Genomic DNA, 25,701 nt, shown 5'->3' with positions numbered 1-25,701 from the left:
AATCCAAAACAAAAACAGAATTACCTGGAAAAACTCAGCAGGTCTGGAGCATCGGCGGAGAAGAAAAGAGTTGACATTTCGAGTCCTCATGACCCTTCGACAGAACCCCTCAAGTTCTGTCGAAGGGTCATGAGGACTCGAAACGTCAACTCTTTTCTTCTCCACCGATGCTGCCAGACCTGCTGAGTTTTTCCAGGTAATTCTGTTTTTGTTCTGGGTTTAACATTGTCATTTCCAGTGCTTAGGTTGATGCCAGCTGATCCATCCAATTTAATTCCTTTTTGACTTTGTAGCAGTTTGACAAACTGAGTGGCTTGCAAGGCCATTTTAGAGGTCATTTAAGAGTCAACCACATTGCTGTGAGTCTAGAGTCACATGTGGGCCAGACCAGGTGAGGACAACAGATTTCCTCCCTCAAGGACATTAGTGAACAAGCTGGGTTTTTACAACAATCGATAATGGTTTCATGGTCACCGCTGGCTTTTTATTCCAGATTTATTAAATTCCACCAGCTGCTGTGGTGGGATTTGAACCCTTTTCCCCAGAGCATTAGCCTGGGCCTCTGGAATGCTGGTTCAGTATTACCACTACCCCACCACCTCCCCTTGAGAACAATCTCATCTGTGTCAGAAAATGTCAATATCCCTTTTTTTCTTGGTAAAATATAGTCACAATTATATTTCATAAACTCTTAATTGTTTTGACAATTAATCAGATACACAATGTGTCTACCATTTCACCCAAAAATGTTAAAAGTTATTTTCAATGATTAAGTCACTATCTCTAACAAGATTAATATTGAGATAAATGGATAAATATTGCCTAAGAAAAATGAAATAACAGAGCTAAATTCATCCATAGTAAAGGCGCAATTTTTTTTCTGATTAGCTGTTTTAAAATTGTAACTACATAATAATTGCCTTATCCGGTTTATTGCTGAAGGGAGATTTTGGTTTTGAATCCCAGTCCGTGTTGGTTCAATGTATCTCTCACACTAGGTGGTGATCCTAAATGTTCCTGGGCTAGCAAAGGGAAAGGCCCATGATCCTGTCTAGTGTCCACTGACCCTTCTTGAAAATGAGAAGGCGGCAGGATTGGGGTGGATTATATGGTTCCACCAGTGATAAATTATACTATGATAGAAGCCAAGCAACAGGTTATTGAAGGATATTTACTCGATTTAAAATGTTCTAAGTTTTAGATAAATTTAAAAGCACAGGTGTGTGGAATGATTTCTTAAAGGGCTTGTCTTTAACTATCTACTTGATGTGTTATAGTATTCGCTGTGGAACTTCCTTGCCATTTCCTAGAGTGTCTTGACCCATGACAAGAGTTAACTTCTGTTGCACCTTCTGCTAAATTAGATGTGTAATTATAAGATTTGGTGAAACGTAGGCCTTGTGCACTGAACCAATCAAGTAGATTATTGCAAAGTTAGCACACAGGCTGCTGCTATTCAGTTTGAGTTGAATAATTCAGATATGTTAACAAGTACTTGTAGGCTGGGGTTCTTGTTTCTCATGTGGATCATCATCTTCTCTCTCCCCATTCTGAAGTTACTGACTCATCTTGTGGTCCAGCTCCCAGCTGCCTGTTATAAACTGATACCTCACCTCATCTTCCTTCTTGTGTGATTCCCAGAATAGTATCTGAACATCATTGTAGTGCGCCTTCCGTGTTGCGTGCATTCCCTACACTCTGTTCTTGCTTCCCTTTTCCATGTACACTTTAAATGCCTGTGAAGTGATTTTGGTTACAAAGCAGTTCACTGTGAAGTGGCTATCCCACATGCTGCAGAAGGAATAACACCAACTGGTTTGTGCCTCTTCGATGCCACACATAAGCATATCTGACCAGCTTCAAACCAAATACCATAAGAGACTGGAATAACCTCCCCCCTCCCCCAATAAACTACTCAGATGCCTTTGTTGTAGTGTAGACCACTCCAGGGAGTTCAAAAACTTATGGGAAGATGAAGTTGTGGTAATATCACTGGATCAGTATTTCAGAAGCCTGGGCTAATGCTCTGGGGACATGGGTTAAAACCCCACTATGGTAGTGGGTAGAATTTAAATTTAATTAATAAAAGATGGAATTAAAAGCTAGCCTCATTAATAGCGACCATGAAGCTCACATCGATCATCAAAAAAATCTACCTGTTCACTAATGTCCCTTTAGGGAAGAAAATCTGCCATCCTTACCTGGCTGGGCCTACGTGTGATTCCAGATCCACAGTAGTGTGCCAGACTCTTAACTGCTCTCTGAAAGCCACTCAGTTTAAGAGCAATTAGGGATGGACAATAAATGCTGGCAAGTAGTGCCCACCAGCAATATTCTCATCTGATGAAAGAATAAAAAAAAAACACATCCAAACAGAGATTTAGTCACCTAGCATAGGCTTAGAATCTGGAATCATCTTGGCTTTATTGGCTCAGTTCCAATTATTTCCACTTGCCAATTGAGACACTTCTAAATCAGCTTTAGTCTCAGATATATAATGTATGATTACTCCTGATTTGCTTCCTATGGGTCTACTTTCTCAAATCTACTCATCAGCTACACCACCGAAAGTATGTTTTTCAGTGTTCCAATTGGCTGCAGTATTTTGGCTGTGCAGTAAAGGCTGTCCATTATATAACAACTCCTTCTTTTCCAATATAGTTATCAAAGAATTAAAGAATTGGTCCTGTCAGCGAGCAGCTGTTTACCAAGCAAGTTGCCTGTTATTGTCTTACCTTGTAAAGAATCATTGGATATTACACTCTATATAGGACTTACTTTTGGAATAACACATGGGGATGAATACATTTTCTCCATTATCTTCATCAGGCAAAAACAGAACATGTCTGAAATTCAAGCTCTGAAGTGCAGTACTTTTGGGCTAGTTTATTCACTCTCTATCAGCAACGTAAATACAATCTAGTTCAGAGGTTCCCCTGATGACTCATTGGATAATTGCAGAATACAGTGTGTTGCCAACCTACATTGTAGGCCCATAGACTCAATCTCTCTCTGTTATGTGCTGAGTTAGCTGATGTCAGCCAAAGCAGCAATAGAAGCACTAAAATTATCCTGTGTTCCTGCACTAGTGAAACAAAGAAAACCCCATGGGTTCCTGGTTCTCATCAGTAGCCAATGGATCTTGTTAGATAAAATGTATGTATGTGCTAATATGTCAGATGAGAGCAAGGTCAGTCTTGGCTGTTATTCTCTCTACAGTTGACTAGCTTTCTGACACTCGCAGTCCTGGGTCACATGTAGTAGCTTGGCCGAGGTTGTACAAATCCTGGGTTCTGATATCCTGACAAATATATACCAAGAAGGCAGGCAAACCCTTAAAACCATCAAGGAAGAAGCCTTAAGTCTGGCACTGAATTCTATTTATTTGTTAGAAACCTCTTCTTATAATTAAAGATGGGCACATGAACATTTAATAAACATGCATAAGAGTAATCAGTTATCAGTTATTAGCAGTGGATCATTAATAGACAGTTCCTTAACATCACAAGTAGCAAAGATTACAGACAATGAGTGTCTCATTGTAAATCAGCACAAAGGATGCTGAGTATTAACTATAACAGTGACCAGAGTTTGAAATTATCAATTGGTGAGAGATTACTTTGAGCATTTTCTTGATAGCTAACAAGCTAACAATTTTGCACAGCCTGCCTATTAAATAGCTCAAGTCTACATATATGATTAACATAGTTCAGAGCTTACCTGACCTCATTCTCACAAGTGGTATGATGGAATCAATCTCCTTCCTTCTCTGGGATGCAGGCATTGGTTTTGGGAATATTGGGTCAACAAAACTCCTTTCAGCAGCAGTGTTATTGATTCCAACTTTGACCTTTTGTACTAACTGGAGCTACCATGTGCATGAGTGAAAATATGAGTGCTTCACTCTTATTTTACTCTGGTCTCAGGCACTTATAAAGTTCAGTAACACTCTACTTTGCTTGCCATTTGCCGGCACAGCCTCAGAAGCTGGCTTTGGTTTACTTCTTATCTTAATACACAATGTGTAAAGGAACTTTTCTGCATCTGCTAGGCAGTTTCTTACTTAAAACAATTAACCAATGAGTGCTCATCCTACAAAGACAGAAACAGCTTGCTAATGACTGTCACTGCTGATACTGCCACTATTGATGACCCAACACTGACCAACCTTAGAGATGCAGAGCCTTCTATTTTTTAACTTAATTATAAAGGGAGGCCTCTCTACATTTGGTTAGTAGGATGATCGTGGTGTCAGAATGTCTCGCCCCTGTCTTCTACCAAGCAGCCTGAAATGTGTGGTCTTGTGGCTGTCGTTGAGGTGCAGGAACATGCCTTTTGCCTCAGCAATATAGTCATTGTGTCTATTTTTTTAAATGATCTTTCCGTACTCTGCTTGCATTCCTTAATACATATTTTCTCAAACAAATGGAAAAGTTGACATCTTTATGTTCCATTAGTTGTTCCACTGGAGACCTGTGCTGGGGATAATGGGGGTCTCACTAATGACTAAGAAGTGTCTGCAGAATAAACATAAACCTTTCTAACACAATTGACCTGGAGGTTTTATAGCTTTAATTGCTTTATTGCCCTTAGAAAATCTCATAGCCAAAAGCCTGTGAGATGGTTAATTTTAATGGTGTTAGCTAAAAGCCTTTTGCCATGTTTTCAGTTCAATAGTTGAACTCCTTTTCAAATATTCAGTTATCAAAACTAAAACTCCATTTTACACACATTTTAGGTCATTTTCCCCCCATGAACCTCAAGGGCACGCTTCAGCAAAGTATGCAGTACTGTTCCTGCAAGGTACCAGTTCACTGGTGGAAACAGAAGCCAGCGACATGCTGGAAAAAAGGGGAAAACGTTTGCAGAACCTGCACATCTTTTGCTGTTTTATATACTCTAAGGTTCTGTTGAAAGATTGGGAATTTTAATCTTGAGGGCAGACATACTGGGTAACAGCAGCAGTTTTTGTAATTGTGGCTTAAGTAGGGTAACAATGTTGTGAAGTTCTGTTTGCAGTTTAGATCTCTTGTATGAGATTGTTTCATCAGTATTTTCATTGAAGAGCTGTGGTTGAAATGAATTACTAACTCATTAGTAAATATTGGAAAAGAATGTAACATTCTTTAAAAGAAAGAAAAGTCCATTGGGCCAAACAAATACAAATTCTTCTGATAGATCAAACCCAACTAGTTACGACCTGTCCCTGGTCAGGGTCCCCCAATTTATTAACTTCCTGAATGGGACCCCAGTTTTTGTTCTTCCCTGTGAGGGGGAATGAGCTGGCTCCTCTTTATTCAATCCCCTTGGGTGGTTGCAACAAGATTAATTTAAAAGGGACCCCTTCCCCCGTGGATACTTTTCCCCAGTCCAAATGTATTTAATTTTAGGAGGAGCCAATTTAACCAGGTTTTCTTGAGTCCAAGAAAGAGTAAGCTTATTAATTACTAAAAATTCAAGAAAACTAATAAAAGCGCAACACACATAATTCAAATAAAGATTAAAAATGATATGCAAATCAGTCTTTGGCTTGTCCACGAGGCATAGATGGTGCAATTTTACAGCTGTTAAGTTGAGTGATTCCAGTAGAGCTGACTTTGTCAGTTTAGCAGTTGGTTTGGAGACACTTAGTTTTGCAGATTGAGTGAAGAAGCTGTCCTATTTCCTTTTTGATTGTCGCTTTGGTGAGCCTCGCCTCTAGCAACAGAGAGGGAGATTGCCTGTAATTGCAGGGGTGACTAGTTGTCTTGTGCTGTCACACTCACAGCACGCTAGCAGTGCTCTGCTGCTAGCTTATTAACCCATTTTTCCTTGTGTATTCCTACAAGGGGAAAAAATGCCTTGTACCCAGAGTCTGTTTTCTTTGATCTCCAGCCACTTTACACATTGAGACACAAATCAACAGGTGATGGATTTTTTGATGACTGCTGAGACGTGGTAATCAGTCTTTTGCCTATGCAACCACAGGAGATTAAAGTGCAGTCTTTTGCATCTTTCCTATCTCAGTTTTAAGTGTCTCTGCTTGAAGAAAGCCATGACACCTTTTCAGCTGCGATATTCCATATTCTCTTAGGGCAGGTGTGTCAGTATAATCCACATAGCTATTTTCCAGAAAGTGGTCACTTTATATTATCAGTGACCTTTTGCTCAGTGTCCTTGCTTGTATTTCTTTAAAAACACACAAGTCTTCCTTTAAAAAGTTCAGTATGCCTGTAATTTGTGGCTGTAAACGACTTTTTCATAACACTTGTCATAACATATCTCAATCCATTCTCCTTCTAGGGTCCTGTATCGAGTTCGTTTTATCATGTCTCATTCAAAGACACTGTATGTGTCTCAGTGGGTAGCACATTTGCTTCTGAGTCAGAACTTGTAAGTTCAAGCCCAATTCAGAAAATGGAGCTCAAAATCTAAGTTGACATTCTAGTGCAGTTCTGAGGCTGGACAGTTAGATGTGCTGGTTTTTAGTGAGATGTCCTCTCGGTTAGACAAAATAGATCCGATGGGACTATTTTAAAGAAGAGCATTGGAGCTCTACACTGTGTCCTGGTCCATCTTAATTTCTCAATGAATAGAACTAAAAAGCAGATTAACCAGTCATTTTCCCATTGCTGTTTGTGGGAACTTGTACAAATTGGCTGCTGTGCTTCCCTAAATTACAACAATGACTACGCTTCTAAAGGGTGTAAAGTGCTTTGGACCATCCTGAGGCTGTGGAGGAAGGTATATAAATCATGTTATTGCTTTATAGTTAAGGTTGTATTGGTCAATGACTGTAGTGCAAAATGAGTTGAATGAGCATCCTGCTTTACAATGCACCAATATTCTAGACCTATTGACTTTTATATCACTGGCATTAATTTCACTCATAATACTTACTTAATCTGCCTATGGAAGTCTGGTGGTGCAGTGGGTAGTGTTCCTGCCTCTGAGCCAGAAGCTCTGGGCTCCATTCCCACACGACCCCCACCCCACCACCCCCACTCCCCCCAACCCCCCACCAAACCCCAGGACTTAATATCCAAGGAAAGCATGTTTGTAATATAGCTAAACAGGTTTATTAGTAACCTGCAATTCCTTCCAACATGCCAATGGCAGTTAGTAAGATAGGGACAGACTCCTGGTGGAAAGAACATTGGAGCCTCTACTATCACATAATACCAGACGACAACATGCATGTTGCCACAGCAACCTTAAACTCCTTGAGTGATTTGTAACACATCACCACCAATCTGCCTTTGTGTCTATACTGCTTACTTAATCTGCCTATGGGCAGAATCTTCCAGTCTCACAGCAGTTGGAAGGTTGGTGGGTGTGGGAGCTTAATATGGCGGGAGGCCAAGAATCAGTTTCCCAATAGCGGGATGAACTTTGGCAATTACGTTCTTGGGACTTTAAAGGTGGGTTAAAAGTGGGTTGAAATTTCTGACTAGCAATGTTGGGAAGCATTTTTGTATGTATTAGCATGTAGGCGTGCTCATTAAAAGGGCGCTTCACTGGTATTAAGTTCCCTGCAAGTGGGAAATTAGAACATTCATATTCACAACTGCATATAGATACCCATGCAACTGGTGAGCTTGACTTCTATGATTAATGGTGAGTTGTGGCTGCATTGACTATGTTGTATGTTCTGTAGGCGTCTCATGAAGAGAGCTTGAGTCTTGTATGGTTAAACATTAAGTGTTTATTGATAACATGTAACTATGTACATAGATATAGGATATAGTCCTAGCTAGGAGCTAACTCCATGCTTACTACTACACAGATCAATGTCCAGTCCACAGTCCTCTCTAGTCTCTTTACATCACCCTGTGGGCGGTGCTGTACCTAGTCCCACATTAACACTTGTTATGCCAGATACCCTGATACTACAGTCCTGTTTGGGGAGCACCTGTAAATGCTAGCCTTTGCTTGAGACTGGGTAGTGGCATTGCATGGTGGGTGACCAAGGAAAGGTTAGTGGGGAAGGGCGGAGCAGTGACTGGGCAAAGGTGGAGGGGGTAGCAAAGACTGTTCAGGTGCCTTTTAAGTATGGAGCCGGACCTTCAACCCCATGAGGTAACTGCAACTTCCTACCTGCCCCACTGCCAGAATTAGTGAGCTCATCATGGATGCATATGTAATGAGCTGAACAGCACAAGATTGACTGACTGTGGTCAGCCATCTTGACCCCCAGCAAAAAATGCTCTCACTTCCACGCCTGCCAACAAACTTAGGCCTGATCTTCCGTTCTGGAGTCTGTGTCTATACTTCTTTATTAATCTGCCTGTGTACTTTTGTAATTTTATGCATTGCTTTTCAAAATTCATGATACTTCCTAGTTTGGTTTATTCTGCAAACTTGTTGGTCATGCCCTCTGTATCCAAGTTCAGAGCATTTATGTGGTGTGATAAGTGGCAGCCCCAGTACCGATCCCTGGGGAGCATCATTATACATTACCCACCAATCCAAGAATGCCCCTTTTATTCAATTATCTGTTTCCCCTCTTCTCAACCAGTTCCCCATCTAAGCTCAGTGGTATTTGTCTTCAGTTCCAGCTGCACCAATTTTAGATGTAACCTCAATCTCAGAATTGTTATGGTGCAGAAGGAGGCAACTCGGCCCATCGTGTCTGCACCAGCTCTCCAAATTAGCATTATGACTTGGTGCCATTCTCCTGCCTTTTCCCTGTACCCTTGCACATTGGTTCTATTCATATAAACATCTAATGCCCTCTTGAATGCCTGGATTGAACCTGCCTCTACCACACTTCCAGGCAGTGCACTCCAGACTTGAACCCACTCACAGTTTTTTTTTCTCACATCACATTTACTTCTTTTACAAATCACTTTAAATCTGTGCCCTCCTCGCTTTCGATCCTTTTATGAGCAGAAACAGCCTTCTCCCTATCTGCTCTATCCAGCATGATCATGATGGCACTGATTGTGAATCATAAAATCATGATTTTGAACACCTATCAAATCTCCTCTTAGCCTTATCTTCTCCAAGGAAAACAGTCCCAACCTCCCCAATCTATCTTCATAACTGATATATCTCATCCCTAGAACCATTCCTGTAAACCTCTTCTACACTCTCTCCAATGCATTCACATCCTTCCTGTAGTGTGGTGCTTAGAACTGTACACAATATTCCAGCTGAGGTCTAACGAATGTCTTAAATAAATTCAGCATGATCCCCTTCCTCGTGTACTCCATGCCCCTATTAATAAAGCCCAGGATACTATATGCTTTAATAACTGCTCTTCCACCTGTCCTGCCACCTTCAAAGATCTATGCATATATACTCTGTTCCTGTACCCCCTTAAGAATTGTACCCCTTATTTTATATTTTGTCTCCATGTTCTTCCTACCAAAATGCAAGACCTCACACTTCTCCGCATTGATCTTCATCTGCCACCTATCTATTCCTCCAATTTGTCTATGTCCTTTTGAAATTCTACACTGTCCTCCTCAGTTTACAATGCTTCCAAGTTTTGTATCATCTGCAAACTTTGAAACTGTCCCCTGCACACCAAGATCTAGATCTTTAATATATATTAAGAAAAGCAAGGTCCCAATACCAACCCCTGGGGAACTCCACTACAAACCTTCCTCCAGCCTGAAAAATATCCATTGACCATTACATTTTGGTTCCTATTACTCAAATAATTCTGTGTCCACATTGCTGCTGTCCCTTTTTCATGAGCTATAACTTTTCTCAAGTCTGTGTGGCACTGTATCGAATGTCTTTTGAAAGTCCATGTGCACCACGTCAACGTCGACTTTCCCTTTAGAAATCCATGCTGGCTCTTCCTAATCAATCCACATTTTTCCATGTGGCTATTAATTCTATCCTGAATAATTGTTTCTAGAAGCTTCCCCACCACTGAAGTTAAACTGACAGGTCTGTAATTGCTGGGCTTATCCTTTCCACCTTTTTTTTGAACAAGGGTGTAATATTTGCAATTCTCCAGTCCTCTGGCACCTCCTGAGTCTTGGGAAGACTGAAAGATTATGGCCAGTGCCCCTGTAATTTCCACTCTCTCTTCCTTCAATCTTTGGATGCATCTCATCCATCCTGGTGCCTTGTCAACCTTAAGTACTGACAGTTTCTCCAACACTTCCTCCTTCTAAATCTTGAATCCCTCAGTATTTTCTCCTCTGTCACCATGGCCTTGGTAGCATCTGCTTCCTTTATAAAGACAGATGCAAAGTATTCATCTAGAAGTTAGAATTTAACACCTCAACCCTGCCCCCTGCCTCCATGTTATATCCCCTTTTTGGTCCTTAATTGGCCTTACTCCTTTTTTTACTACTCTCTTACTAATGTTAGATTCAACTTCATGGAAAATTATGAAAAAACTGAAAAGAAAGGAGAGCCCAGGAGAGGCTATTAAAGTTTCCAGAACACAAAATATGACAGAGTGTTTGGAAAGGGCTAGAAATCTAACTTCAAGCACATCAGATAAAGGGACAACAATGAGAAAGAAAACGGGAAATACAGGACTGAAGGTGTTGTATCTGTATGCATGCAGTATACAAAATAAGGTAAATGAGCTTGTGGTGCAGATTGAAATTGGCAGGTATGATGTGGTGGGCATTATGGAGACATGGCTGCAAGGGGATCAGGACTGGGAGCTAAATATCCAAGGATAGACATCCGATCGAAAAGATAGGCAGGTTGGCAGAGTGGGGCAGAGTTGCTTTGTTAGTAAGAAATGAAATTAAATTGATAGCAAGAAATGATGTAGGGTCAGATGATGTAGAATCTGTGTGGGTAGAGTTGAGGAACCGCAAAGGTTAAAAAAAACATAATGGGAGTTATGTACAGGCCTCCGAACAGTAGTCAGGATGTGGGGCACAAGATACACCAGGAGATAGAAAAGGTGTGTAAGAAAGGCAAGGTTACGGTTATCATGGGGGATTTCAATATGCAGGTAGACTGGGAAAATCAGGTTGGTGGTGGATCCCAAGAAAAGGAATTTGTGGAATGTCTCCAAGATGGCTTTTTGGAGCAGCTTGAGGTGGAGCCCACTAGGGAACAGGCAATTCTAGATTTAGAGATGTGTAATGAGGCAGCTTTGATAAGGGAGCTTTAGGTGACCGTTAGGAGGAAGTGACCATAATATGATAGAATTTACCCTGCAATTTGAGAGGAAAAAGCTGGAATCAGATGTAACGGTATTACAGTTGAATAAAGGCAACTACAGAGGCATGAGGGAGGAGCTGGCCAGAATTGACTGGGAGATGAGCCTAGCAGGAAAGACAGTGGAACAGCAATGGCAGAAGTTTCTGGGAGTAAATAGGGAGACACAGCAAAAATTAATCCCTAGGAAGACGAAGCATACTAAAGGGAGAACGAGGCAAACATGGCTAACAAGGGAAGTCAGGGACAGCATAAAAGCTAAAGAGAAAGCATACAATGTGGCAAAGAGCAGTGGGAAAGCAGGGGATTGGGAAGCCTACAAAGACCAACAGAGGACAACTAAAAAAGAAATAAGGAGGGAGAAGATTAAATATGAGGGTAAACTAGCCAGTAATATAAAAGAAGATTGCAAGAGTTTTTTTAGATATATAAAGGGTAAGAGAGAGGCAAAAGTGGATATTGGGCTGCTGGAAAATGACGCTGGAGAAGTAGTAGTGGGGAACAAAGAAATGGCGGAAGAACTGAATAGGTACTTTGCGTCAGTCTTCACAGTGGAAGACATGAGTAACATCCCCAAGGTTCAAGAGAGTCGGGGGGCAGAGGTGAGTATGGTGGCCATTACCAAGGAGAAGGTGCTAAGAAAACTGAAAGGTCTGAAGGTGGATAAATCACCTGGACCAGATGGATTACACCCCAGAGTTCTGAAGGAAATAGCTGAAGAGATAGTGGAGGTGTTAGTGGTGATCTTTCAGGAATCACTGGAGTCAGGGAGGGTCCCAGAGGACTGGAAAATCGCTAATGTAACCCCCCTGTTTAAGAAGAGAGTGAGGCAAAAGACAGGAAATTACAGGCCGATTAGCCTAACCTCGATCATTGATAAGATTTTAGAGTCCATTATTAAGGATGAGATTTCAGAATACTTGGAAGTGCATGGTAAAATAGGGCAAAGTCAGCATGGTTTCATCAAGGGGAGGTCATGCCTGACAAATCTGTTAGAATTCTTTGAGGAGGTAACGAGTAAGTTAGACAAAGGAGAGCCAATGGATGTTATCTACTTGGACTTCCAGAAGGCCTTTGACAAGGTGCCGCACAGGAGGCTGCTCAGTAAGATAAGAGCCGATGGTGTTAGAGGCAAGGTACTAGCATGGATAGAAGATTGGCTGTCTGGCAGGAGGCAGAGAATGGATATGGGGGTCCTTCTCAGGATGGCGGCCGGTGACTAGTGGAGTTCCACAGGGGTCAGTGTTGGGACCACAACTGTTCACTTTATACATTAATGATCTAGATGAAGGAACTGAGGGCATCCTGGCTAAGTTTGCAGATAATACAAAGATAGGTGGAGGGACAGGTAGTATTGAGGAGGCGGGGAGGCTGCAGAAGAATTTGGACAGGTTAGGAGAATGGGCAAAGAAGTGGCAGATGGAATACAACATGGGGAAGTGTGAGGTCATGCACTTTGGTAGGAAGAATAGAGGCATGGATTATTTTATAAATGGGGAGAGAATTCAGAAATCTGGAGTGCAAAGGGACTTGGGAGTCCTAGTCCAAGATTCTCTTAAGGTTAACTTGCAGGTTGAGTTGGTAGTTAGGAAGGCAAATGCAATGTTGGCATTTATTTCAAGAGGACTAGAATATAAAAGCAGGGATGTGCTGCTGAGGCTTTATAAGGCTCTGATCAGACCACATTTAGAATATTGTGAGCAATTTTGGGCCCCATATCTCAGGAAGGATGTGCTGGCCCGGGAGAGGTTCCAGAGGAGGTTCCCGAGAACGATCTCAGGAATGAAAGGCTTAACATATGAGGAATGTTTAAGGACTCTGGGTCTATACTCGATAGAGTTTAGAAGGATGAGGGGAGACCTGATTGAAACTTACAGAATACTGAAAAGCCTGGATAGAGTGGACATGGGGAAGATGTTTCCATTAGTAGGAGAGACTAGGACCTGAGGGCACAGCCTCAGAGTAAAGGGAAGACCTTTTAGAACAGAGATGAGGAGAAACTTCTTTAGCCAGAGAATGGTGAATATATGGAATTCATTGCCACAGAAGGCTGTGGAGTCCAGGTCATTGAGTGTATTTAAGACCGAGATAGATAGGTTCTTGATTGGTAAGGGAATCAAAGGTTACGGGGAGAAGACGGGAAAATAGGATTGAGAAACTTATCAGCCATGATTGAATGGCGGAGCAGACTTGATGGTCCGAATGGCCTAATTTCTGCTCCTATGTCTTATGGTCTTATGGTGTGCTCTGCCTGAAGGCAGGCCTTGGATCATTGTCTACTAATGCTCCACCCTGAGGCATTTTCTTGGTAGCTTTTGTCAGTGGTGGTTTGCCATTGCCTTCCACTCTCAGGGACAGAGTGAGGAGGCAGGTCCCAAGTCCACCTCAGCCAGAACGGAAATCATATCTGTGTTGTTGGCATTATTCTGAACCACATGCTACCCATTTAGCCAAATGAGCTAACAGGCCTCATTTTGGAAGATTATGGCACTGTATTTTAGAAGTTAGTCCTCCTAATGCAAAGTTGTTGCAGCAGGAACTCATGGGGGGAATTCAGCAGGATTTGTGACTGACATGATTCTGTCAGTTTTGTGTTGTGTTTTGTACCTCCACAGATATAGAGATGACACTCACCAGCTTGTGTGTGTGAATAGGAGCTTTATTGCAATGCTTTTAAAACGTCTGCTGCCTCAAGCTTACTACTTGGTTTCAGCTTCCTTCGTAACCATACCAACAGGCTTGTCTGATAGAGCGCGCGCACACAGCACAACAAGCAGTCAACAGACACACACATAAAAACGCTGAATAAGTGAACAATTGAGCACAACACATTGACTTCTGTGCTCAAGTTCCCAAGGTATGCTCAGCTCTTGCATCGCTGATTTCCTCACTATCTGCCTTCACTCCCTCCAAACATAGTTTGTTCCACATGTTCATCACTCACCCTCTAAAACAGTTAAATATCAATCCAAACTGCTGAGCTTGCATCCTTGTTCTCTGGTTTTACAGTTGGTGGCAATTGTGAATATATCATTTGTGGTTTAATTCATCTGTTCCCTTTAAGAGCAGTAGTGAATTTGATAATGATAACCATTCCAAATTATGGTCCCTGTTTCCACCGTTCTTCCTTATGCCCAGATTTAACTAGTTTTGGTCTGTTATTCATAACTAAATTGGATTGGTTTTCTTAAAATAACAGGAGAGTTTGCACTATTCTTATTGTGTTCAAAGTTAAAATGTTAGTAAACAAAATTGATACAGAATAAATGTATTACTATGACTAAATGTCCAAATACTGAGGCAGACAAATTTAAAATTAGAAATTTAGCCGTGGAGGAAGGTGCAATCTTTTCCACCCCATAGGATAAATTCAGTTGTAAAAATGTTAGTAATGAAGCAAAACTGGTTTACTGGTCTCCAGAAGCACCATGATGGCTTTGCAAATTTAATCAGTGAGTAGCTGAGCCCTAGGCAGGATCTACCTTCATCAATACTGAGTTAACTCATCTCAGCTAAGATAGTAAAGGAGCTACAGTTGGTGTCAATGGCCCTAGGCTAGGTAAGGAAAAATCTGGTCTTGATGAAAGTGCACACCTGTGGACCGTTAGGTGAGAAGGGGATCAGGCTCATCACTGGTGCTGCCCCCACCAGTGTTGAAAAACTTGCTCATGTACAGCCACTTGGATGGGGCAGTTGAGGTTAACCAATAAGAGTTGGTGCTTTCAATAGAACAGGGCAGGCAAGAAAATCAGTGTAATAGGTAAAACAATGGTATTGGGAGATAATTGGATATATTTCTAGAGGGGGAAAGGATTGAGGGGTATGCTGAGAATGCATTGTAATTAATCAGTCAAAAATATGCAGCCTTATTTTCGAATAATAGCTTCTCTTAGAATTGTTAAAGAACCTAAAATGATATAGCACAGAAGTAGGCCATTCCACCCATCGTGCTTCCTGTGCCAGCTTTCTGAAAGAGCTATCAAATTAATCTGATTCTCCTGCTCTTTCTGAATAGCACAACAATTCCTTTCCTTTTTCAAATATTTATCCTTTTTGAAAGTTTTCCATGAATCTGCTTTCACTATCCTATCAGGTAATGCCTTCCAGTCGGTATCATGACAAAAGTGTAAATTTCTTTTTCCACATGTCAGATCTGGTTCAATTGCCAATTACTTCAAATTTGTGCCCTCTGGTTACTGACCTTCTGTGACTGGAAACATTTACTCTATAAAAACAGCTCAGAATTTTGAACATCACCTCTATCAAATTTCTCCTTAATCTTCTCTACTCTAAGAAGAACAATCATAGTTTTCCCATCACTCCGCATGATTGAACTCTTTCTCACAATTCTAGTAAATCTCCTCTGCAATATCTCAAACGTTTTGACATCCTTCCTAAAGGATGATACACAAACTTTGAACACAACACTCCAGCTGGGGCCTAACTAGTGTTTCATAAAGGTTCAGCACAACTCCCTTGCTTTTGTGCTCTATGTCTCTGCTTATAAAGGCAAGGATCCCTTAGGCCTTTTTAACAGTCTTCTCAACTTGCCCTGTCACCTTCAAAGACTTGTGCACACAAGTTGTATTTTTTCAAATTTGAATCTTTGCCAGCACTGCCCACAGCACACAAGATATATCAAAATACTCAGATCACCGCTGCTAACCATACTTTAATGTAAGAATTTGGACATCATTGCTGTCAGTTCTTTAGTCCCTCGACTTGTGCTAGTTACATAGCCATCCAACCAAAGGCAGGTGCACCGAGACCAAATATGTGGAATACTTTTAGCGTGAGTAATAGATTTTTAACTGCCATTTTTCCAGTGCTCTCGATTATTAAAATGAAACTGAAGAAGATTATGCATTTAAGATGTGAAATGAAGCAATCTTGGTGATGTAAACCAATTATCATTGCACGATGCAATATGGCAAAACAATAGGGGTTCACTTGCTTCAGTAATGTAAAATACAAGTTAGATTTTGTTACAATCCTGCAGTCTAATAGTGCAGAGCGAGTCTAATGTGGTATGCAAAATTGTGGCAGTATATAAGGTCCTTAGTAAGGTATTTGGCGAAGAATTTTGCCACCCCCAAGGTGTCATCAGCATTTTAAAGAGAAAACATTCAAGCTCTGCAGAACCCTCAGTTACTAAATGTATAACACAATTACACACTGAGTTGTACAGGGTTGGGAAAGTCCCAGATTTGATCCTTGGGGCTAGATTTTGCTGTTTCTATTTGAGACGGGATGGAAAAAAAATGGTGCCAATTGTCTGCGTGCCAGTCTGCTGCCTCAGTTCCCAATACTGCTGTCTTTCCTGAGGATGGGGGAGAGCAGCGGCTGAGTGTGTTGGTAACATAAGGAAAAGGAACCAAAGGAGGCTATTCGGCCCCTTGAGCCTGCTCCGCCGTTGAATAAGCTCAAGGCTGATCTGATTGCAACCTTAACTCCTCTTCCTTGCCCGTCCCTCATAACCCTTGACTACCTTGTTGATCAAAATTCTAACTCAGCCTTGAATATATTCAATGACACAGCCTCCATTGTTCTCCATGGAAGATTAGTCTATCTTTGAGAGAAAAAAAATCTCCTCACCTTAGTCTTAACTGGATTGCCAGTTTAGAGAGCCTTTCCATCATTGCAAAAATGGCAGAGGAAGCCAAAATCCAGGAGGCCCACCCTCAAACACAGCACCTACCATTTTCATGGGGGCTGGGTTGCGTTTTGTTCATGTACATTTTGCAGAGGCAGCTGCTCATATAAATCAACAGCTGCCTTCACTCATGACTGATTTTTTGGTGACCTAGGTATGTGTAACACAACATGCGCAGATTAGACCAGGTAGGAGCAGGCCTGAACTTTGCGGATTTGTTTTGGATAGCCAGGGGCCCTTTGGCATTTGCTCAAAAGTTACATTAACTGTCCTAGAAGTGGCAAATAGCAACCATCTGGCTTTAACTCAAGGGAGTTGGAGGGTGGAGCTGCTGGACTTGGTAGGGCAACTTTTTATTGCCTCTACTGACTCGTGCACCCTTGTGCTTTGTGCTTGAGAAGGATGCAACTTTGTTGCAAGGTAGATATAAAATGGGCATGGCACCCTTGCACATAGAGGTCAGAGGGAGAGCACTAGGTTAGAAGGAAGAGGCAGCGCCATGCACACCAGGAAGGAGGAGGAGAGGGAAGCCAATCAGCTACTACCTGTGGTAATTGGGGGTACTGACATCAGATGTCACACCTCAATATGACAGAGAACCAGGGTTGAGGGTGACTGAGGTGAAGTGGTGACAGACATTTGTCACATGGTCCAGCAACAACTCAAACCACACCTGTCAACCAACACACCACCCCCCCCCCCCCCCCACCTCCACCACCCTATGCCCTGTCAATGGTTGTAAAGCTAACTGTCACTCAATTTTTATGTCTGAGGCTCTTTCCAGTGCTCAGCAGGAGACCTGTCTGCCATAATCCAGTCAGCAGCAGCACAGCTGCCCTAAGGCTGTAATTAATGCCCTGTTTGCTCATGTGGGAGAGGACAATAATTTCCCTGTTGATTTGGCATCTCAGGCACAGAGCCATGGCTTTTGCAAAATTACCAGGGCCACTCAGGCTCCAACTCAGTATGCAGACACTTTCTTTTTGTCAACTGAAAGTCCTTCCACCCAATGTATGAGTGATTTGTGAGCACAAGGTTTTCCTTCAAGTCCGTGCAGGCTTCCCTAGTAGCTGCCACAACTCCTTCGCCTATTTCAACCACCCTTACAGATCTGTGGCTGGCTTCTAGGGGGATAATGATACTCTTTAGGAGCCCTCAAACTGAGGCAGAGCTCAACTACAACAGCAGCCATGTCGTCAAAAGAAATAAGATCGAGCAGGCCACTGGTATTCTAAGAAGGTGCTTCAGGTGCTTTCATCGCTCAGGTGGAGCTGTGTAGTATTAAACATAGGGACATAGGAACAAAGGAGCAAGAGTAGGCTATTTGGCCCATTGAGCCTGCTCCACCATTCAATTAGATCATGGCTGATCATCATCTATTTTCCCATGCTACCTCCAGATCCCTTGATATCATTAGTATTCAGAACTCTACCAATTTTTCTGTCTTGAACATGCTCCATGTTTGATCTTTCACAGCCCTCTGGAGTAAAGAATTCCAAAGATTCACCACCCTCTGAGCGAAGAAATTCTTCTTCATCACAGTCTTAAATGATCCAGTCCTTATTCTGAGACTGTGTGCCCTGGTTCTCGACTCACCAGCCAGGAAACCATCCTTTCTACATCTAACTTATCACACTCTGTAAGAATTTTGTAAGTTTCAATGAAATCACCTCTCATTCTTTGCAATTCTAGAGAAAACAGGCCCAGTTTCCTCCATTTTTCCTCATAGACAATCCTGCCATCCGAGGGATTAGTCTGGTGAACCCCTGTTTCACTCCCACTATGGCAATTATATCCTTCCTTAGATAAGGAGACCAAAACAGTACACAATACTCCAGGTGCAGTCTCACCAAGGCTCTATACAATTGCAGCAATACATCTTTACTTCTGTACTCACATCCCTTTGCGATGAAGGCCAATATACCATTAACCTTCCTAATTGGTAACTGCAACTGCCTGCTAACTTTTAGTGACTCATGAACAAGGACACCTAGTCCCTTTTGGGCATCGACACTTCCCAACCTCACCATTTAAGAAATACTCCACTTTTCTGTTTTTTTCTACCAAAGTGGATAACGTCACACTTATTTACATTACATTCCATCTGCCAAGTTCTTGCCAATTCACTGAGCTTTTCCAAGTCCCCTTGAAGAATAGCTTTGTCAGAGGGAGGTCATGCCTAACAAATTTGATTGAATTTTTTGAGGAGGTGACTAGGTGTGTAGATGAGGGAGTGCAGTTGATGTAGTTTATATGGATTTCAGCAAAGTCTTTGACAAGGTCCCACATGGGAGATTTTCAAAGAAGGCAAATGCACATGGGATACAGGGTAATTTGATAAGGTGAATTCAAAATAGGCTTAGTTGTAGGAGACCGAGGCTGATGACAGAAGGCTGCTTTAGTGACTGGAAGCCAGTGTCCAGTGGCGTTCCACAGGGATCAGTGGTGGGTCCCCTATTCGTCATTTGTATAAACGACATAGATGACTATTTGGGGGGTAGGATTCGTAAGTTTGCAGATGACACAAAGATTGGCCGGGTGGTTAACAGTGGGGTTGAGTGTGTTGGGCTACAGGAAGATATAGATGGGATGGTCAAATGGGCAGATAAGTGGCAGATGGAATTTAATCCTGAAAAGTGAGAGGTTGACACACTTTGGAAGAAGTAATTTGACAAGGAAGTATTCAATGAACGGCATAGCACTAGGAAGTTCTGAGGAACAAAGGGACTTGGCGTGTGTGTCCATAGATCTCTGAAGGTGGAGGGGCATGTTAGTGGGGTGGTGAAAACGGCATATGGGACACTTGCCTTTATCAATAGAGGCATAGATTACAAAAGTTGTGAGGTCATGTTGGAGTTGTATAGAACCTTGGTGAGGCTGCAGCTGGAGTACCGTGTGCAGTTCTGGTCGCCACCATATAGGAAGGATGTGATTGCACTGGAGGGGGTGCAGAGGAGATTCACCAGGATGTTGCCTGGGATGAAACATTTAAGTTACAAATAGAGGTTGGATAGATTTGGGTGTTTTCGTTGGAGCAGAGAAGAGTGAGGTGTGACCTGATCGAGGTGTACAAGATTATGAGGGGCATGGACAGGGTGGATAGGGAGCAGCTGTTCCCCTTAGTTGAAGGGTCAGTTATGAGGGGACACAAGTTCAAGGTGAGGGGCAGGAGGTTTGGTGGGGGAATGTGAGGAAAAACCTTTTTACCCAGAGGGCGGTGGTGGTCTGGAACGCGCTGCCTGGGAGGATGGTGGAGGCGGGTTGCCTCACATCCTTTTACAAAGTACCTGGATGAGCACTTGGCACATCATAACATTCAAGGCTATGGGCCAAGTGCTGGTAACTGGGATTAGGTAGGTAGGTCAGGGGTTTCTCACGTGTTGGTGCAGACTTGATGGGCCTCTTCTGCACTGATTCTGTGAAGTCGCTTTGCATCCTTATCAAAACTTACATTCCCACCTATTTTTGTGTCATCAGCAAATTTGGGCATATTACATTTGGTCCCCTCATCAAAATCATTTATATAGATCATGAACAGCTGTGGTCCCAGCACTATCCTTGCTCTACCCCACTAGTAACATCCTGCCACCTGGAAAATGACCCATTTATTCCTATTGTTTTCTGTCTGTTAACCAATTCTCAATCCATACCAATATACCCCAATTCCATATGCTCTAATCCTGTATACTAACCAGTGTAAGACTTTACCAAAACCCTTTTGAAAATCCAAACACACCACACCCACTGGTTCTCCTTTATCAATGCTACAAGTAACATCCTCAAAACACTTCACCAGGTTTGTCAAACATGATTTCCCTTTCATAAACCCATATTGACTTTGCCCAATCGTATCGTTATTTTCCAAGTGTCTAGTTATCACATCCTTTTGTTATGACCTCAACTGATGTTACTACTGGATAAGCCAGATCTCATGATGGAATCTGGCTTGATAGAATAAAACATTTATTAAACAAGAAAATATTAACTATTTTACAATACTCCTTCACCCACAACTATACCTTTACAGCTGTATACAGATTTGTAAGGATAACACAAGTTACAAAAGCTATCTTATGCTCTAATGTTCATAGTAAGTACACAGTCCATATAAACCAATAGGCAACCTGTGGTCAGGCACCCCACACTTTAATAGATGCCACCCCAAACAGATGCTATGAATCCTTCATCAAATCCCGCCCCCCCCCCACCCCCCCCCGGCCCCAGACGTTGTCACACTGAGCAAACCAGTTTCACTGAACTCCGATTTTCACACGAGGGCTTCCAATCTCCACTCTCGAAGAATTCACTTTGGAATTTTCTCCCAAATGATGCTTCCCATCAGATGCCTTTCACAAGGGTCTACCTCCAGGGTTTCGAACTCTTCTTCTAAAGTTCCTATCCCCTGGATGGCCATGTGCATTCAAGCTTTGTCTTCTACGCACTCTATCTCATATGCTCAGCCATGCTAACACAACTCCACTGCATCACATGCCCATAGTAAAGAGTTACAGATCTTCAGCTGTCTCCTTGGATCTTCTGACCTCCCGCAAGCCTATAATACTTTAAATCTGCTTCTCTCCTTAAGCTTGGAGCTTTCCTCTGTGCTCCTTACTTTTAACTTCACTTAACAGGACTGATTCCAGATTCCTGTCCTTCCTTTGACTTGGAGATCTTGGGACTTTCTTTTTTTCCTTTAGGATATGCTCCCCAGTTTCTGGGACCTTTTTTATTAGAAACCTCTCTCAAAAAAAGCCTTAGAACTGCTGTCTCTACTCAAATGAAACTAGAACTCAGGTTTCACCATTTTTGACCTACAAATAGAAAAACATAAATTAAATTTAAAGCTTAAACTTAAAGATATACCTTATTCCTAACACTCCCAAGTACACATATAATTTACTTAAACTATCTCTATTTCATAACACTTTATAATAGATTCTAGCATTTTCCCTACTATTGACATCAAACTAATAGGTCTGTAGTTCTCCATTTTCTCTCTCCCTCCCTTCCTAAATAGTGGGGTTAAATTTGTTATTTTCCAGTCGCATGAACCTTTCCAGAATCTATAGAATTTTGAAAGATAACAACCAATGGATCCACTATCTCCATTGTCACCACTTTTAACACTCTGGGATGTAGCTCATCAGGTCCAGGGGATTTATCAACCTTCAATCCAATTAATTTTTTGAGTACTACGTCTTTATTAATCCTAATTTCTTTCAGTTCCTAATTTACAGAAGCCCCTTCATTCCTTTCTGTTTCAAGGAGATTTTATGTATCTTCCTCCGTGACGACAGAAGCAAAATAATTATTCAGTTTCTCTGCCATTCCCTTATTCTCCATTATAAATTCTCCTGTCTCTATCTGTAATGGACCCACATTTGTCCTTCTTAATCTTTTCCTTTTCACATACCTAAAGGAGCTTTTACAATCCTCCTTTATGCTTGAGTTCATTCTCTCTTCCGAATATACGAATTAGGAGCAGGAGTAGGCCACTCGGCCCCTCGAGCCTGCTCTGCCATTCAATAAGATCATGGCTAATTTGAATGTAAACTCAGCCCACAATCCTGCCTACCCCTGATAACCTTTCACCCTCTTGTTAATCAAGAATCTATCTAGCTCTGCTTTAAAAATATTCAAAGACTCTGCTTCCACCACCTTTTGAGGAAGAGAGATCCAAAGACTCAACCCTCTGAGAATAAAATTCTCCTCATCTGTCTTAAATGAGCAACCCCTTATCTTTAAACAGTGACCTCTAGTTCTAGATTCTCCCATAAGAAGAAACATCCTCTCCACATCCACCCTGTGAAGACCCTTTAGGATCTTAAAGGTTTCAATCAAGTCACCTCTTATGCTTCCAAATTCCAGTGGATACAAGCCTAACTTGTCCAGCGTTTCTTCATAAGATAACCTGTCCATTCCATGTATTAGTCTAGTAAACCTTCTCTGAACTGCTTCTAACATATTTACATCTTTGTTTAAATAAGGAGACCGTACTGTACACAATACTCCAAATGTGGTCTCACCAATGCTCACTGAAGCATAACTTCCCTACTTATGTAATCAATTCCTCTCACAATAAATTATATTAGCTTTACTAAATACCAGCTGTACCTGCATACTAACCATTTGTGATTCATGTATTAGGACACCCAGATCCCTCTGAATCTCAGAGCTCTGCAATTTCTCCCATTAAGGTAATAAGCTTTTTTTATTCTTCCTGCCAAAATGAATGAGTTCACATTTGCCAGATCTTTGCCCACTCACTTAACCTATCTATGTCACTTTGTAGCCTCCTTACATCCTTTTCACAATCTACTTTCCTACCTATCTTTGTGTCATCAGCAAACTTAGCAACTGTACCTTCGGTCCCTTCATCCAAGTCATTTATATAAATTTTAAAAAGTTGAAGCCCCAGCGCTGATCCCTGTGGCACACCAGTTGTCACACCCTGCCAACCAGAAAAAGATCCATTTATGCCAATTCTCTGCTTCCTGTTAGCTAGCCAATCTTCTATCCATGTGAATGTTAACCACTATACCATGAGCTTTTATTTTCTGCAATAATCTTTGTGGCACTTTATCAAATGCCTTCTGGAAATCTAAGTACAGTACATCCACTGGTACCCCTTTATCCACAGCACATGTGACTCCTTCAAAGACCTCCAATAAATTGGTTAAACATGATTTCCCCTTTTACGAAACCATGTTGATTCTGTCTGATTACCTTGAATTTTTCTAAGTGCCCTGCTATAACATCTTTAATAATAGCTTCTAACATTTTCCCTATGACAGATGTTAGGCTAACTGGCTAACCTGCTTTCTGTCTCCCTCCCCTTTTGAATATTTGCTATTTTCTAATCTACTGAAACCTTCCACGAATCTAAGGAATTTTGGGAAATTAAAACCAGCACATCAACAATCTCACTAGCCACTTCTTTCAAAACATTTTAGGTGAAGTCCATCCGGACCTGAGGATTTGTCGGCCCGTAGCCCCAACAATTTGCTCAATACCACTTCCCTGATTATTGTAATTTTTCTGAGTTCCTCCCTCCCTTCCAATTCCTGACTTGCAGCTATTTCCAGGGCACTACTTATGTCCTCTATAGTGAAGACCAAAGCAAAATACCTGTTTAATTCATCCACCATCTCCCTACTTTCCATTATCAATTCCCTAGATGCACTCTCTATATACTCTTTCCAATCTCTGGCCTGCCACACATTTTTGCATAATTATATGGTTGGGCCTTTGCCTTGGAATTTTTCTTTCTCATTGGTATGTATGTATGTTGTTTCTGTGTCTCAGAGGAATGTATATTTGTTGTAGATCATGTAATACTACTTCTTGCCTGTCCGCCATCAAAGATTTTAGTGTGTTTTCCCAATTCACCATAGCCAACTTGTCCTCATACCTTCATAGTCTCCTTTCTTAAGATTTAATACTCTACTTTCAGAATGAGTGATATCACTTGCAAACTTAATGTAACATTCTATCATATTATGATCACTTTTTCCTAAAGGCTCCTTTACAGCAAGGATATTAATTAGTCCTTTCTTATTACATAAAACTAAATCTAAAATAGGCCAATCCCTAGTTTGTTCTTCAATGTCATGCTCCAGAAACCCACCTCATACACATTCCAGGAAGTCATCCTTCACAACTTCAGTACTAATTATATTTATCCAGTCTATATGTAAATTGAAGTTGGTCATTATTACTGTATTAACAATGTTATATGCAGCTCTAATTTCCTGATTTATACTGTGCCCAAGATTAGCACTGCAGATTGTGGCTGTGTACAATCCTGCTGCTCCTGATGGCCCACAGAGCTTTATGGATGCCCAGTTTCAGTCTTATCAATTAAAGGCAGCTCAGACTGTTGCCATGGAAGCTCATGGGAAACATAGGACCCATACTCATGCTCTGAGTGCGGATGGAGGAGGTTGATCTAAAATGTTGTGTAGAGCACATCTATCACAGAATGTCACATTGTATCCATTGGCACCAATTTCACACCTGCAAATGGACTTGGCTTGATCAAATTCCTCGGCTGGATGGTCCACTCATCACGAGAAAATTAAAATTAAACCATGGGCGCACACCAGAACAACAGGGACAGAGCAAAACCATGGGCACTGACTGAAACCACAGACATAGACCAACACCACAAATTCAAGACAAAATCAAAGACTAAATTCATAGCACTGATAAAAGCCATGGGCCCTGACCAAAACCATAGGTTCAAGACCAAAATTACAAGCACAGATTAAAATCACTGACACTGACCAAAGTTGAAACCATGGGTTCAGGACTAAGACCATGGACATCGACTGGAACCACAGGCTCAGAACCAAAACCAGGAGTGCAATGTCTTGTATACTTGTATACAAAAAGGAGCTCTTTGACAAAGTAGTGATTTACTTTGCTTTTGAGAAGCGAATGCATAAATAGTGGTTCCAAGAAGAGGGCTCACCACCACCTTCACAAGGGCAATTATGGAGGGGCAATAAATGCTGGTCTTGCCAACAACATCCACATCCTGTGAACAAATGGAAAAAACATATTAAATTGGAGGAAGTACACACAAATTTCTGTCTGAAATGGAAAGTGTATGGCAGCCCAGGATCATGTATTACTTTGGGTCTATAAGTGGTGACATTTTTTCCCAGTGCAGTATGAAGAGCAGCAGTGTTCCTTTTGATAGATTTTGAGATCCAGTGTTTGAGTAATTAGAGGCATGATGTATGGTACAGCATACTTGGAAGGAACAGGTGACTTTGGACCTAAGGTTACTCAAGCTTTCCACCACTGGGTGTTTCTGCACATCATGCCTGGGTCTTTTGTAGTTAATTGATAGAAATTGATTGACATTATTAGCCAAAAACTCCACTAGCAATATATCATGTGACTAGATGAATGTTGGT

Source organism: Carcharodon carcharias, chromosome 1 (genome assembly GCF_017639515.1).
Source record: "Carcharodon carcharias isolate sCarCar2 chromosome 1, sCarCar2.pri, whole genome shotgun sequence".
In the NCBI taxonomy this organism is placed as follows: Eukaryota; Metazoa; Chordata; class Chondrichthyes; order Lamniformes; family Lamnidae; genus Carcharodon; species Carcharodon carcharias.
Note: the sequence above shows the minus strand (reverse complement) of the source record.